A 6280-nucleotide genomic window follows, 5' to 3' on the forward strand; every position below is an offset into this window, starting at 1 on the left:
TCTTGACCCTGGTAGCTGTTACATTATTTGTAACCTGATGTGTTAAACTCATAGAATTGCACATCAGAATGGTCAATGTCATACGTAAATTATGCTACATTTAAAAAGGAATACAAATACATAAAATCTAGTTGAAATCAAAAGACATGATAACTAGTTGATGTCAAAAGAACAAATATGCCAGACAATAAAAAATATAAATTGTCCAAAGTGTCTCCTATTTGACAGTAAACTTAAATTAGCAGTTGAAATGTCTAATTACTATCTTTGAAAGTGAAACTGAATCTAACATCTGATTGGTTAGAGTCCATGTACAACTCTGAAAACTACATATTAACGATAACATAAGAATGAAATAGAGCAATGAGTGATCTAAATAGCTATTTAATACAATTTTCTAAATGAATTAACCAAAAAGGCCTTTACTTACTAATTTATTCAGCTATATAGAAATACAGAAATAATCTGAATAATCAAGCCTCCAGGATATAAACTGGAAAATCTTTACTCAACAAAGGCAAATAGCCTGAGGCGCCACTTGCGGTGGGGCGGCAGCGGTGCACTGGCGGCCCTGTGGGGCGGCTGCCGGACTGCGGCTCGGGGGCGGTCGCACAAGGGCCCCGCATGGGGCCCTTATGCAGGGCACCTGGGACCGCCCCAGACATGAAGTGCTACCTTTGGGAGCGCTACCGGGAGGCGAAGAGGAGCACGGAAGAATTGGTTACTTCAGTTATGAGCAACTTGTAGAATCCAGATGCCATCTTCTCAAACAATGAGATGAGATTGTTGGACATTGAAATCTACGGCTTGAAATCTACGGCTTTGATTATGATTACACCTTGGTGTTTTATTCTAAGCACCTCCACACACTGATATTTAATGCCACTCGGGACCTTCTCATCAACGAACACAGGTATCCCATGGGATCAGGAAGTATGAGTATGACCCAAACTTTGCAATCCGTGGACTGCATTATGATGTGCAGCGGTGGTCTTGATGAAGATCAGTGCTTTTCATTACATCCAGCTGGGAACTGTCTACAGAGGCCTAAGCGTGGTCCCTGATGAGGAAGTCATTGAAATGTACCAGGGCTCCCATGTGCCTTTGGAACAGATGAGCAACTTTTATGAGAGTTCCCACGGAAACACCATGACATCACGTCCCTGTTCATGGACATCTTCTCCCTGCCCGAGATGACCCTGCTGTCCTGTGTGAACGAGTACTTTCTGAAGAACAACATCGACTATGAGCCTGTGCACCTGTACAAAGACGTCAAGGATTCAATTCGGGAGGTGCACACCAAAGGAATCATGTACAGAGCAGTTGAAGCAATATTGAAAAGTACATCTGCTACCCTGAGCAGACCCATGCAGTGTTGGCCAAACTGGCTGATCATGGCAAGAAGATGTTTCTCATCACCAATAGCCCCAGTAGCTTTGTGGATGAAGGGATGAGGTATATTGTTGAAAAAGACTGGAGGGACCTGTTTGATGTGGTCATCGTTCAGGCAGAGAAGCCAAACTTCTTTAGTGATAAGTGGAGTCCCTTCCAAAAGGTGAATGTGAAAGGCGTCTTACTCTAGGATAAAATCTACACGTTGCAGAAAGGCCAGATTTATAAGCAGGGCAATTTAGATGAACTTTTGAAGTTTACTGGATGGTGGGGATCCAAAGTGTTGTATTTTGGTGACCATGTATACAGTGACCTGGTGGACTTGACCCTAAAGCATGGCTGGTGAACGGGTGCAATTATCCTGGAATTGAGATCTGAGCTCAGAATCATGAACATGGAAAAGTACATTCAAACAATTACCTGGCTACAGACCTTGACTGGGTTATTGGAGCAGATGCAGGTTCACAGAGATGCGGAGTCACAGCTGGTTTTGCAGGAGTGCAAAAAGGAGAGGAAGGAGTTGAGAGAAATGACCAAATGTTCCTTCAGCGCCCAGTTTGGAAGCTTGTTCCGCATAGACCAGAACCCCACGTACTTCCTGCGGCGCCTGTTGCGATTTGCCGACATCTACGTGGCATCCCTGAGCTGCCTCCTGAGCTATGACATCAGCTACACGTTCTACCCCTGGAGGACCCCACTGCAGCACAAGCTTCCTGCCTGGTCCGACAGGCCCCCGGCCGCCAGGCTGCCACTCCTGCAGGAGGCCCAGGCCAAGTAGCCAGTGGCCCAGCCATGTTGGGCGCGAAAAGCCAGGACCAGCGGCGGCCCCGCACTGGGCAGACTTTGTGTGGACATGACTGTCGCTTACAGACATGCCTTGTGATATCTGTTTTGTACATTACGGAGGATACCCCCCAGCTCGTGAAGACAGGAGCTAGCAGCCCACGGGGACTGCCTTCCTGTACATGTGGGGACAGCGGCTGGCTTCCTGTCAACACCCTGTGATCAGCCTTCTTGTTTACTAAGGTACCGTAACTGGCGTCAGATTTTCTGGGATGGGGAGGCTTCTTGATACCATCTCTGGATTCCAGCAGGTGACGTTTTGAAACTCTTCTTGACTCTTCCATGGAAAATGCAAGGAAAAACTGAACATTCACAGGCCGTGCAGGGGCCCAGTGACGTGCGCCGGTGAACTGCTCACAGAAAGGTGATGCTTGAGCGAGCGCTCCGATAGCATACCACGATGTCAGCGGCAGAGATGGTCCCCAGACGGCAGCCGGTTCCCAGATATCTTCTCATACTAGGGCTTTGGCACTCTGGTGCCTCACTTGAAAGCAGACTCAGCCTCTCTGGAAGTCTTTCGTGAGAAAAAAGAACAAGAGAAGTTGCAAGTCCTTGGTCTTGATTGTCCTCAGTATCCGTGTCCCGTGTCCTGCCCGCTGCAGGGGAAGGATCATTGTGCCCCAAGTGATGGGCAGGTTCACTCTTTCCCCCAGAAAAGGAGGGCAAAGAGAGAAGAGCTTCTGGTTAAATTCCAGCCAGCAGAACAGACTTTGTAGAATGAGGCTGCGCGAAACGAACAGGTCAGAAGACAAATGCCAGTGCATTTGCTGTGCGTCTCCCAGGACTTTATTTTACCTGAAACTGCTACCCGTGTATTGCTTGAAGGTGATCATTGGAGGGTGGAAAATGAAACCAAAAAACTGTCCTTGTAATGAAGTGCCACACCGTGACCCCCACTGGGTGTGCTGCAATCTTATTAAAATGTGTATGACCAGAAAAAAAAAAAGAAAAGAAAAGGCAAATAAAGAGCAAAAAACATTACCTTTGAGGGCTATTCTTCAACTGGTCAAAAGGAATAGATGTGCTATAAGTGCTTGAGAACCATCACAACTTTAGTTCTTAGTATTGTACGTGATTATTGCTTATTTGCCTTAAGTATTTGATATTTAAGTATTTGACATGTTGCCAACATGGTCAGAACCCTATCACCCTTTTTCATACTTCATTTCTAGTAGCTTTCATGATCGAGTTGTCTAAATGGAAAAGCCTGGTCATTCTGTGGAATCTCTTTTCCTGTCTTGGCCTTTCACGCAGCCTTTGCTGTCTTGTGAAAATGCAAAGATCTTGAGTTTAGGAAACACAGTCATGTTTGTCCACGAGTTAGAGAAACACTACTTTGTACTCGGGCAATCAGACTGTGGAAATAAAAATGGGAGAATCAAAGAGGAACAAATGAAAGGAACCTTGAAATACTATTTTCACATCTACTAAAATAACAGCTGTAAACAAACAAGCAACAATAGTTCTCATCCCTGCTGATGCTATGATGAAAGTGGTACATCAGTTTTTGCTTGTGGCCTTGTAAGTTTCTAAAAATTATTTGTGATAACAAAATGGAAGTACAGTGCCTTGTGAGGTCTGAAAAAATGTACATTTGATTAAATAATTCTCCGTTTAGAAATTTATCCAAAGGAAATAATTTGATGGGAGAAAAAATGATGCCTGACCCATATATCAACCCAGAATGAGCTAAAATAGCATTAAAATAGAAAGCTAATTAAACGTACACCATTAGGGGAATTGGATAAAAAAGAAAAGAAATTTAGCGGAATACAGACTTCGGGGACTTCTTAGGTAGCATGAGAATTAGCTTTCGCTACCTGTGCTCAGCACCTATGTTTACACGTCCCGTTTCCTCCTGTATCACCCCTCCAATTGTTCTAAGCACCATTTAACAAACTATACCTTTCATTTATTTTCTTCATTTTTTGTCTCCTTTAACAAAATCCACCCCTTGAGTGCAAGGATTTTTGCCTGTTTCCTTCACTGTTGTTTTTTCTGTGCCTAGAGCAGTTCCTGGCACATAGCAGACACTAAATAAATATTCATTAAACAATTATAAAAACTGAATGCAAATATACTCAGTAAGGATTTTTTAGTAGCCTGATTTTGATTCTGTTTCACTTTTTGCTTAGCCATTTAAAAAAATTAGTTCATTCAGCAAATATTTACTAAGCCCTGCTCTGAGCCAGGCATTGTAATAGGTGCTGGTTCATAGACATGACCCAGACAGTTGTGATCCTGTAGCATCATGGGGCTCACAGTCTGATGGAGAAGAGGGCCCTGGAGCCAGAGTCACGAGGGAGACGAACCGGGAGGAGAGGGTGCTATAGGGACGTACGACAAGGGGCTTCCCCTCCCTAGGGGTTAGAGAGCCTTAGGGATCAAAGCCTTGAGGGATGAGGAACAGCTTACTAGGGGAGGATGTTCCAGGCCTGGCGGACACACATGTGAAGGACCTGAGCCATGATTCTGGCACTTCCGAGGCCAGGAGGGCCGAAGTCGCTGTGGTTGGGGTCATGCCCACTGTGGGGGGGCATCGTGCATGCTGAGAACCTGAAGGCGGACTGGAATGAGGAGGCCCTGAACCCTCTTCAGCACTTGGGTCTCTATCTTGAGGGCAATGGGAAATTATTGACAAAATATAGATGTAACGGAAGAATGATCTGGTTGAACCTGAAGTTTGTGGAAATGGCTGTGGTTCCATAGAGAGCATGGGCAGGACGCATATGAGACTGGAGAGAGCTGGTCTCAGAGGGTAACACAAGCGTGAGCTGCAGGTCCTGGGTCCAATTCCTATTGTGTTCTTCGATCTCCCCCTGGATAAAGGAGATCTCTGTTCTGTCTGCCTCATTGAGTGGATATAAGAGGTGCCATGGTTATAAGGCTGAGAAATGCTGTTAATGTGAGGTGTGGTTTGTCTTTTTCATCTGACCTGGGCAAGGAGAGCGTGAAAATGAGGAGAAGGTCTGTATTGTCTCAGTGCTCATATGTGAGCTGAGAATGGGCTTATTGTCGTTGATAGTCCATCTGAAGATAATATGAAGACATTTGTTTGAGTCATACTTTCAATTCCTTTGATCAGTTTTCACAGGCTTAGTGATGCGGTACATTAAGTGATCTCTGTTTTCTTGCTTTCACCATAGAGATTAATTTGGTAGCAGAAACAGAGGCTTGCTATGGAATTATGAAGATGCGAATGGTTGCATAGTTCTTCCCGCTGTCCCCAAAACAGGCCTGGGCCCTGGCCGCAGGTCCTGAGGGAGGCGGTTTCCCTGTGGAGTGCCCTAACTTCAGGGCGGGATGCTGGCTGCTGGTGCCCCCCTGCTGCCCCTTCTCCATTTCTAATCAGTTATTCGCCTGCTGCAGCTTGGGGCCCAGCCTTTCAATTATTCAAGAATCAGAAAGTATTTGTTGCCTGATGCAGGATTTGCTTTTCTTCAACAGAACAAAACCCTGGTAGGTGAGATTCACCACCTGGGGCAGCTGGGTCTCTGGATGCTTGCAGGTTGCCTTCAGAGGGGCAGTTGCTCTGGGAAGGGGTTCGGTTCAGACAGCATATAAAGTGGATGGAAGAAAGGAAACGAGACAAACAGATGAATAGGGAACATCCTGATTTTGCCTTCTATTTGTCGAGCTAGAAAGCTAGAGCATGCTGAAATATACAGAAACCTCAGGCACTGATTGAGGAAAGAGGCAGCTTTGCAGGGAGTGGTGAGAATTCCGGTTCCATCCTAGATTCTGCTGCTAAACTGTCCTGTGTCTCTAGGAAATCATCTCTCCTCTTTGGGCCATTGTCTCTTTACCTGTGAAATGAGAAAGATGGATTATTTGATCTCTAAGATTCCTTCACTTCTGTGACTTTTAATTTCAGAGTGATGTTCAGATCTTGGTGCCAGCCCTTACTAGATCCTCTGCTTCGGATGGAGCTGGTGCTGTTATAATCTCTTCTCTTCATTATCATCCATTCAATTCTTTATTCTTTCTTTCAACAAATGAGTATTGAGCACTTGGTGTATACCTGAGGGAACCCCTCCAGGGGGTC

The 6280-nt window shown here is 45.3% G+C and overlaps 1 pseudogene across 1 annotated transcript; it reads left to right on the forward strand.

The window, feature by feature from the left end:
* The first annotated feature begins 478 nt into the window (after positions 1–478).
* Positions 479–2170, forward strand: LOC307196332 (5'-nucleotidase domain-containing protein 3-like; annotated as a pseudogene). Its single transcript has one exon. The product of its transcript is annotated as a 5'-nucleotidase domain-containing protein 3-like (transcript).
* Positions 2171–6280: the final 4110 nt, after the last annotated feature.

Source organism: Stenella coeruleoalba (assembly GCF_951394435.1).
Source record: "Stenella coeruleoalba genome assembly, chromosome: 13".
Lineage (NCBI taxonomy): Eukaryota > Metazoa > Chordata > Mammalia > Artiodactyla > Delphinidae > Stenella > Stenella coeruleoalba.